The following is an 11,332-nucleotide window of genomic DNA, read 5'->3' as shown; positions in this document are numbered from 1 at the left end:
CAAGAAAGAGACCCAAGTCCTAGTAACCCCGCTAAGTGGTGATTCAACATAGATTCTACATCTTGGAACCAAGCCAATTTTGGAGCAGCTTTGTGATAATGGAACCAACCAGCAAAAGCATTAACCCTGCAAAGACCAATGCACCAATTGCGGTGCAATAGAGTTGTAATTCACTAGTTATTCCAGACGCTCGCCAAATCTGAAAAAAACCAGAGGTTATTTGTATTCCTCGGAAACCACCCCCCCACATCACCATTCAATATTTCTTGACCCACTATTGGCCAAACCACCTGGGCACTGGGTCCGATGTGAGTAGGATCGCTTAGCCACGCTTCATAATTGGAAAAACGGGCGCCATGGAAGTACATACCACTCAGCCAAAGAAAGATGATGGAGAGTTGACCGAAATGAGCACTAAATACTTTTCGAGAGATCTCCTCCAAATCACTGGTATGGCTATCGAAATCGTGAGCATCGGCATGTAAGTTCCAGATCCAAGTGGTAGTCTCAGGGCCTTTAGCTATTGTTCTTGAGAAATGGCCGGGTCTGGCCCATTCCTCGAAAGAAGTTTTTACGGGATCCCTATCCACCAAAATCTTCACTTCTGGTTCCGGCGAACGAATAATCATTGAGTCCTCCTCTTTCCGGACAACACATACAAACAAAGAGACCCGCCAACAGTCAAGTAATTAGTGAACCTCTGGGAGATGAGTATTTACATTTATGATTAGTTCCTTTTTTTCCTATCTCCCATCTATCCATTTTATTTAGTTATTTACTAGAGCAATTATGATATGGAAGTCGATCCGGGGCAAGTGTTCGGATCTATTATGACATAGTCATGAGGTGCTTAACGGACTCTTCTAATCTTGTCAAACCTCTTCCCGGCGTGACGCAAAAACGATTTTTTGGTGCAACCTAGTGTATTCATATCTCAATGTATACGTGCCTAGACGGACCTACTTCATATCTTAATCTTACACGGAAGGTATTATATTATTCTATTACAAATCAAAGGATCATTCATTAGTCATTTACTGTATCCGTATCGTTTATCTCTATGAGGTACCGGGTGAAATAGAACGATCTTAGAAGGGATATAATGAAATTCCTCGATTGGCTCTTCCCGGAGGAACGATCTATTTTATTTGATTGATGGATCCAACATTATAATGAATTATAAAAGAGAGTGTTCTTATTCGAACCGTCGTGTGATCTTCAACCAGTTATGTGCTTCAATATAATTACCTGGAGTAAGCGCTATAGCTTGTTTCCAATATTCAGCAGCTTGATCGGACCAAGCCTCTGCAATTTCAGAATCTCCCTGTCGAATGGCCTGTTCTCCCCGGTCGGAATAGGTGGGTCGATTCCTTCCCTTAGAACCGTACTTGAGAGTTTCCTACCTCATACGGCTCAGCAGTCAATTCTTTTGGTGTCCCATCTTAATCTACCATATCTAACTGAATGAGATTTCTCGTAAATAGATCCGATTTTTTATCGAGTTAACCAGAATAGAAGAGGTGAATTACATGAGTTTCAAACTCTAATTTGAATCAATAATCAAATCAGTTTTATCTTTTCTCCTACCTTCAGAAGAATGAAGCATAGGTATCCTCCCCTTATACTTAGAATTTTATGAAAGGTAACTATCTCGGTTTCATTTTCATATAGAAATTCATATAGAATCTTTGAAAAAGATTTTCTTTCCTCCAAAAGAAAGAAAGGACTTACTATCTTTGGGATCTGATGCTACACCGCTGCTCAATACCTTAGTAGATCGACTCTATTACATAAGTTGATTCCTAACTTTTATCTCATATCATGACATAAGTAAGCAGTTCTTATTGTATCGGCCCCAAAACCTCGCTAATTGATCTTTACGGTGCTTCCTCTATCAATTAGATCCTTTCTTTATCCATAGAATCTAATATATAGGCCGTACCTATTTCTTCATATTTGGCTCCTATGAAGTCTCTTTCTTTGCTACAGCTGATAAAACTCGTTGCTTTGAATGATGCATATGTAGAAAGCCTATTTTTTTCTAGTATTTACTAGGAGGTTTGATCTTTCTTTCCTTCTTTCTATAGTGGAGATAGTCCGCACGTAATGACAGATGACGGCCATATTATTAAAAGCTTGTGGTAAGAATGGGTTTCGTTCGAGTGCCCGGAAATAATATTCCAAAGCCTTCGTATGTTCTCCGTTGCTTGTGTGGATAAGGCCTATGTTATAGAGTATATAACTTCGATCATAGGGATCAATTTCTAGTCGCATAGCTTCATAATAATTTTGTAAAGCTTCCGCATAATTTCCTTCGGATTGAGCTGACATCCGTTACGGTCGTTCATTCTATTCAAAGAATCTCCGTTCCAGAAACGTACGTGAGACTTTCATCTCATACGGCTCCTCCCTTCTGTGCATAGTAATAAGGGGAATAATCCATGGAATCAAAAAAGATTGAAATATTCTCATTATGAACTGACAGGGGCTGGTGTTTTTACAAGAAATCTCTAGCCAGCCTTCCTGCAAGAGGTCTATATTTTCTTAACACCAACCATGTTGGGTGCTAGATAGAAATGGTAACTCCAACAATTTCTTTGTCCTCAACGCCCCCTATTTCCAGGAATTAGTCACTTCAACGATCTTCGATGGTTATACGGGTATCCAAAGTACGAACGAGATGGATGTTTGTTGTCCCAACCATTCTTGTTAGTCCCGATCCCGATAAGGAAAAGGGGTAATTTATAACAAAGTTTTCGCGTTGTTGATTCCTAGGTGTAGTGCTTCTTCCTCTATGCCGCCTATTGGTCTGGTCCTAGTGGAGTCGGATTGACCTACAATACAGAACCTGTAGGTGTAACCTTTCGCTCAATACTCAAATCAACAATTGAAGCATCTGAGGCTGCATCAATCGGGGATACACGACAGAAGGAATTGTTCTATCTCTAAATTTCACCTTCACCGAGCATAGGTTTATTTCAAAAATCTTTTTTCTTTGTATTACGAATCATGTCTCTTTCTCGTAAGACTGAGGTCGGTAAATCATAAATAATAAATAAATAATAATAAAAAAAAATCAAATCGCACCATCTCTGTAATAGGTAAATGCCTCTTTTTCTCCTGAGGTTGTCGGAATTATTCGTAATAAGATATTGGCTACAATTGAAGAGGTCTTATCAATAAAATTTCCATTTATCCGAGATCTAGGCATGGTTAACAATCCATTCCATAATTCTTCTCATTACCCCTAGAGGGAAAATGATCCCACAAACAAAGGAATTGTATAGTACGAAATCACATAAAAAACAAACGGACTCATTCTAAAAAAAAGTGTCGACCTTCCACTCAAATTGTCCCTTTGGGGCAGGGATGGATAGGAAATATTTGAATCCGATTGTATTTCATTTAAATTAAGTATTAAGTATAAATATTAAGTAGTATACCAATGAACGGAACTATTCCTATTTTATCGAAGCTCAGGAATCAAGGAAGTTTTTCCTACAGATTCTGATGACTCTAGAAGTTTTGATTTGATTATGATCCAAAGAAAAAAAAAATCAAATCAAATAATAGAATCATTCCATGATGAAAATAGAATAAGAATAACCATCCATTTTTTTGTGCATAGTGTGTATACACCACGCAATCGAAATATCAAAAAAATCCATGGGACGATTCATGAATTTGTAATAGATTGTGGGGTAGCTCATGAGAGGAATTGTTGTTGAGAAATCTGAAACTAGAAAGGAATTTTGGAATTCCTATGGAACCATAATAGTCTAAATGTAACCATAGTATAAAATAGGGTCAGTTGACTTGTTCCAATTCATTGGTTTAATCAGTATAAATCTAAGAATAAGACGGGATCGTCTTCTTGACAAACATGAATAGATAGATTCTATCTATTTTTTTTTAATCTTTTTAATAAGATAAGAAAAAGATAAGAAAAAAAATGTTTTTTTATCCCTCGATCCTCGAGGGAAGATCTTTCTTTAATGAAAAGTTTTCTATTTTCTATTTAGAATTGATTGGTCATACCTGTATTGCAATAATACAATAATATGAATGACTCGCTATTCACTCGGTTTCTGGGTCATAATCATAAGATTATGTAGGAGAGATGGCCGAGTGGTTCAAGGCGTAGCATTGGAACTGCTATGTAGGCTTTTGTTTACCGAGGGTTCGAATCCCTCTCTCTCCGTACCTTCACCTAATTCACCAACGGTACCGACTACAATGTATCAAATCAAATAACAATTGATACGAGTATTCCAATCGTACTTTATTTGATATAGATTCTCTATTCCTAATTGCTGTGGTATGGAAAATACCGGAACGGAAAGAATGGACAAGGAATAAAAATCTCACCGCTGATCCATTTGTAATACGTGAATGGGAGAAAAATCCGGATCAAACCTCTTAGATCTATTTACTTCGGCGAAAGAAAAAAAGGGGCTTGTCCAAAGCTTTGTTATTTTAGTTAGGTTCAAGTCTGACGGGAATAATATTCTACGACTAGCAACTCATTGATTTTCAAACCGATCCACTTAATATCTATTATTTGATTTACTAATCCTTTATATTGGGATGAATAAAGACTCAAATGTTTTGCCAACTCCTCGTGGGGGGATGAATCCATATAATTTTGAATCAGAGCTCTGGATCTTTGTTCATCCCTCATAGTAATAATATCTTGGGGTTTGCAGCGATAACTTGGGATATCTACTATACGGCCATTAACTAAAATATGTCTATGATTAACTAATTGCCTGGCTCCCGGAATGGTCGAAGCCATACCCAATCGAAAAAGGATGTTATCCAAACGCATCTCAAGTAGTTGTAGTAAAACCTGACCTGTTGACCCTTTGGCTTTCCCAGCAATACGAACATATCTAAGTAATTGTTGCTCTGTCAGACCATAATGAAAACGCAATTTTTGTTTTTCTTCTAGACGAATACGATATTGAGATCTTTTCCCGGAACGCGATTGGTTTCTAAGATCACTTCCGGATCTAGGTCTTTTCCTAGTGAGTCCCGGTAAAGCCCCTAGACGGCGTATTTTTTTGAAACGAGGCCCTCGGTAACGAGACATAAAGACTCCTTAATTTTATTGAAATTTCATTTTACAGAATAAACCTAAATTAATACTGAACTAAACGATAAACGAAGCTAAATCCACTGAAGTACTACAAAGAGGAATAAGATGAATTGTATCAATATCCGTATTATTTTGTATATTGTATATATGGGAAGTTAAGGATCCTTTTCTTGATTTGTTCTGTATAGATCAAACGGCTCCAATCCGTTTTTTATTCTTTATTCATAGTTGGAAGTTCCCGCGACATAACATAATAGATCGGTAACCCGACATTTGGAGAAAAAAAAGGGGGGGGTCTTCTCAATATTCCTTGGTCTCAAGGAAAGATGATCAATCCTGATAAAAAAAAAAAATAGAACAAATAGAGAAAGCCGACTATCGGAATCGAACCGATGACCATCGCATTACAAATGCGGTGCTCTAACCTCTGAGCTAAGCGGGCTCATATAACAGAAATAGTGCGTGAATAGGAATTCGGGAAACTATTGGGATCTTAGTTAGCTATTAGCTATTAATAATTATTAATATTAATTATTATAAATTATTATAACATATTAATTAATATTAATAATTATTAATATAATATGAATTTTGATTTTATTTTTGATTATTTTCTATTTGATTATTTATTTTTGATTATTTCATTTATTAGTAGTCACTAGCACTAGAATTTTTTTTTTCATTCAAATCAAATTTAAAAAACGCAAAATAATACTATATACATATGAAATAATTCTATATTCTATTATAGAATAGAATATAACTATTAGTTATAGCAGTTATAGCAGATTATATGAATTCTATTTCTATTAGAGTGTAGTTCCTAAGGAAAGGATAAGATAAGGATGCAATCCAGATCCTACTGAGATATTCCTTTTGTTTCATTCGGAAAGGGAGGAGATAGGACGAAAAAAAAAAAAAGAAGAATGAATATCGACCGTTCCAGTATTCCAAACTGCGCGGGAAAAATGAGAGGGGGGGGGGAACATCTATATGTGGGATATATCCATCCATATTGAATTGCAGATACATCAATGATAGAATCATTTCTGATTGGACCAAATAATGGAATGGTCCTCCATAGATATGAAAGAAGATGGGCAAGAAATAAAATAGGAGCAGACACTTTTTCGATATAGGAATCAGTATCTAATGAATTCAATGGTTCCAACATAAATGAAAGAAGGGGATGGGATCACAATGAGATCGAGATCTCATAAGGGGGATATGGCGAAATTGGTAGACGCTACGGGCTTGATTGGGTTGAGCCTTGGTATGGAAACCTACTAAGTGGTAACTTCCAAATTCAGAGAAACCCCTGGAATTAAAAATGGGCAATCCTGAGCCAAATCCAGTTTTCTGAAAACAAGGGTTCAGAAAGCGAGAATCAAAGAAGGATAGGTGCAGAGACTCAATGGAAGCTGTTCTAACGAACGGGGTTGACTACATTGGTAGAGGAATCCTTCTATCAAAACTCCAGAAAGGATGACCTTATTTAAGTACATAGACGTACTTAAATATCAAATGATTAATCACGACCCGAATCCGGATTTTTTGATTATTTATATGAAAAATTGCAGAATTCTTGCTAAATTAAATCGATTCCAAAAGGAAGAATCGAAGATTCAGTGATCAAATCATTTACTCCAGAGTCTGAAAGATCTTTTGAAGAACTGATTAATCGGACGAGAATAAAGATAGAGTCCCATTCTACATGTCAATACCGACAACAATGAAATTTATAGTAAGAGGAAAATCCGTCGACTTTTGAAATCATGAGGGTTCAAGTCCCTCTATCCCCAATAAAAAAAAAAAGGCCTATTTTATTCCATTCCCTAACCATTTATCCTCTTTTTTCGTCAGTGGTTCAAAATGAGCTTAGCTATGTTTCTCACTCACTCTACTCTTTCACAAATGGATCCGACCAGAAATCTTTCTCTCTTATCACAAGTCTTGTGATAGATATGATCTACGTACAAATGAACATATATGGCAAGGAATCTCCATTATTGAATCATTCACAGTCCATATCATTACTCTTACACTTACAAAGTCTTCTTTTTGAAGATCCAAGAAATTCCAAGGCTGAGGTAAGATTTTCTAATGTTTTTTGAGTCCCTTTAATTGACATAGACCCAAGCCCTCTAGTAGGATGATGCGTCGGGGATGGTCGGGATAGCTCAGCTGGTAGAGCAGAGGACTGAAAATCCTCGTGTCGCCAGTTCAAATCTGGTTCCTGGCACGTGGTTAATATATCGAATAGATACTCATACAAATGAATCGATTATGGATTCGGGATCCATATTCTATTCGTTAATAGTCTAGATCATGATACATACTTATCCATCTAGGGATATATCTAGATCCCCCATTTTTTTTTTTGATGGGTAAAGAAAAGAATTAGATTCTGTTCCCTCTTCTTTTTTGTTTGTTCATACTGTACCTGCTCTCGCTCAAAAAGAATGTTAATACTTCATACATATTTGAATTGAAGTTAGTTGGCTGAAAACCCAAAAGTCTAGTCTAGAGAGGAATCGAAGGGTAGGAATAGACAGGATTCATTTCAGATACAGTACAAAGAAAATCTGATCCCCTTTTCATTTCTGAATTTTGAGTTCATAATTTCATATTTTCTTTCATATTCTATTTCTTCACTTTCTCTTTCTTCACTCCCCTCCTACGTGACTTTTCGGGGCCCATCTAAGTGATGTGCGCGGTACAAAGTTCATGGTGCAGAACTCTTTTGATTCATCCTATTGGCTTTGCTCATCCGAAATGGATATCTTCCAAATTGGGGAATATCAATGAAGCCCCTTTAGTAGCCCATTCATAATACTGAGATGAGAGTCCAGTTATTCTGTTTCATCTAGAACAGAACATAAAAAGATTCCTTGAATATCTGGAGTCGTAGAAGTGAATATTAGTTTCTTATCATTCAATGAGCATCTTGTATTTCATAGAAATTGGGGGCAATATAATCCTTACGTAGGGGCCAGCCTATCCAACTTTCAGGCATCAAGATACGTTTCAGGCGTGGATGATTTTCATAAGAGATTCCCAACATATCATAAGATTCCCGTTCTTGAAAATCAGCACTTTTCCAAATCCAGAAAACAGACGGGATTCTAGGATTCCTCCTTGGGGCAAATACTTTTATGCATACCTCTTCGGGTTGATCCACACCATACTGTATTCTCGTAAGATGATACACACTAGCTAACAACCCGCCCGGTGCTACATCATAAGCACACTGGGAACGTAGATAATTGTAACCATATACATATGAAATGACAGCAATGGAGTACCAATCCTCGGGCTTTATTTGTAAAGTCTCTATTCCTTGGTAATCGAAGCCCAAAGATCTATGCACTAGCTCATGCTTGACTAGCCAAGCAGATAAACGACCTTGCATCTTCTTGATCTCTCCCACATTTGTATTTGTATGAGTATTTCACATTTACGATGAAATTTATGAAGATTTACCCGCTGTTTGTTATTCTGCACAAAAGCATCCTGCCTAATTCACTAATTCGTGGGAAGATACTGAACTTTTGTATTTGAAAGATGTTTCAGTTTCAGGAGGTATTTCTGAAGTAGATGGAGATTTATAGAGTAATCCTTGATCGTAATTTCCAGTATGAGTACTGCGTCCAACATGAAACTTGTGATTGGTAGTAAAATATCGATTTTCCTGTTGAGACCCAATTTGATCTTCATAGATTTCTCGAGATACTTTCTTACGAAGTTTCGTTATAGCATCTATAACTGCCTCTGGTTTGGGTGGGCAGCCCGGCAAATAGACATCCACAGGAATTAGCTTATCGACTCCCCGAACGGTACTATAAGAATCCGTACTGAACATCCCTCCTGTAATAGTACAAGCTCCCATCGCAATGACATATTTTGGTTCAGGCATTTGCTCATATAATCTCACTAAGGAAGGCGCCATTTTCATTGTTACTGTGCCGGCTGTTAAAATGAGGTCTGCTTGCCTAGGACTCGATCTTGGTACCAATCCATAACGATCAAAGTCGAATCGCGAGCCTATTAATGAAGCAAATTCAATGAAGCAACAACTGGTACCATAGAGAAGCGGCCATAAACTGGAGAGTCTTGACCAATTCGAAAGATCATTCGATGTAGTTGAAATAACTGAATTTTGGGTTGTTTGGTCAAGTAACGGAAACTCAATAGAATTAATAACTGTCTCAATGTAATCTTTTCTTTGTTTTTGATTTTGATTGTCTGAATATTCAGGAGCTAAGACCATTCCAATGCTCCTTTTCGCCATGCATAAACTGAACCAACAATTGGGATAAGCACGAAAATGAAAGCTTCTATAAATACAGATACACCCAATACATCGAAACTCATTGCCCATGGATAAAGAAAGACCGTTTCAACATCAAAAACAACAAAAACTAGAGCAAACATGTAATAGCGAATTCGGAATTGTAACCAAGCATCCCCCATTGGTTCTATACCCGATTCATAACTAGAGAGTTTCTCTGGTCCTTCACTAATCGGGGCTAAAACTCCCGAAATTAGAAATGCTAAAATAGGAATAAGACTTGATATTATTAGAAATGCCCAGAAAATATCATATTCGTAAAGCAGAAACATAGATGCACTCTCATGAATGTGGAATATACCGAATTAGTCGATTCAAATTGGAATTGTCAATTCATCCATAACTGCTTAGTCGAAACAACAATTTTGATCGAACCACATAGTTGAGTTTGTTTGCTGCGGGTCATGCCTCGTTTCAAGATTCATCCAATAGAATCCCACTTACCCTTTCTTCAATTCTATTTAGATATGGTGTAGACATATTATGTTCTTGTACAAATAAGACTCTCTCACTTTACCTTGGGTTTTCTATAAAAAAAAAAATAAATGAAAGAATATTTTCATTTTCATCAAAAATGAATAAAAAAAAGATTAATTCAATATTAATTATATTATCTATAATTATGTGAAAATAAAATGGAAATATTCCATTTTCAATGAAAATATTCAATGAATATAATATAATAATATAATAAAATCAAAGAAGAGGTCTGGCTCATTTTTTTTTTTCTCTTTTGTAGTAGAATGCCTAGCTCGGGATTTAGGGTATATTCTACTCGGTTGGCGTTGGTGTATTCTTTTCATTAAGATCGGGGTATAGAATCATTGTTTCTATTGATTCGATATGAATACATAAACAGAAACAGAATGCATCGACCAATTAGACTCTCTCCTTGTCCCAGATTTATACTTAATTGATTTGATTCAATCTTCAATCTGTTGAATTATGAGGAACCCTTACATAGAACAACTCATGGGTTCCTATACCCAAATTAGATACTTTTGACCTGTACTATCCCGACAGGACCCCCCAGAAACAATCGAGTTATTTAAATCGAGTTAAAAGTCTTGAAAGAGTCATCCTATTTCGGACCCATTTCTAGTACCCAAAATCGCTATTTGGAATGACTCGAAATACTTATTAATGTAATAACACCTAGTAAGACCAACCAATGGGTTAGGTTTCGTGACAATCAAAAGAGGTTTCGTTTGAAGCAAACCCACACAATGGAGCGTACCACAATGGTAGAGTCGGCCGAATCATAAATTATCTACAGAAGATAGCTCTGATGGAATCACGCGTTGTCGAACAATTCGACAGACCAAATCCCCAAAAACACTCATAGAAATAGAAGAGAGCACAAACGTTGATACCTTTAGGACCAATTCATTATTTCTGAAACAATGAATTTGGGTTGTTGTTCCACCAAAGAGCGATCAGTCGGGGGATTGGATTCCTAACTCATCCAAGTTCAAACAGACCCCTAATCTTCTTGCATAAAGTCTGCATCGGTAGAATCGACAGAATTGAAATGATGAGCAATTGGATTGGAGTAGGTTGGGATACAAAAAAATAAGTATTGTACAGAAAGATAAAAATAACTAAACTACTTGCTTTGCCTTTGCTAGGCCGGCTATACGAAGAAAAGTCTAGTCTATTTTACAATGTTTACAATGAAACTTACCGAAGAGCTTTCTTTTTGAAACTCTGGCTTTTCTACAAATACAAGAACAGGTCCTAGATCCGTGTGACTTACTATTACTATTAGATTCGATTTTGTTGGGTCAGGTTGGGGTTTTTGGCTAGGCTCGTGTTATGATTTTGACTTCATAATCAATTGGCTTGGGTATACCAAACCAAAGAAAAGGTGTATCACTCAATCT

The 11,332-nt window shown here is 36.7% G+C and overlaps 1 non-coding gene across 1 annotated transcript; it reads left to right on the top strand.

Annotated features, from left to right (window-relative positions):
• Positions 1-4,114: 4,114 nt before the first annotated feature.
• Positions 4,115-4,201, top strand: TRNAS-GGA (transfer RNA serine (anticodon GGA)). Its single transcript has one exon. It is a non-coding gene; the product is annotated as a tRNA-Ser (tRNA).
• The last annotated feature ends 7,131 nt before the right edge of the window (positions 4,202-11,332 follow it).

This window comes from Tasmannia lanceolata, unplaced genomic scaffold (genome assembly GCF_043159265.1).
Source record: "Tasmannia lanceolata isolate RefF3 unplaced genomic scaffold, GAP_Taslan_0.1 ptg001134l, whole genome shotgun sequence".
Lineage (NCBI taxonomy): Eukaryota > Viridiplantae > Streptophyta > Magnoliopsida > Canellales > Winteraceae > Tasmannia > Tasmannia lanceolata.
Note: the sequence above shows the minus strand (reverse complement) of the source record. Positions and strands in the feature narration are given on the sequence as shown.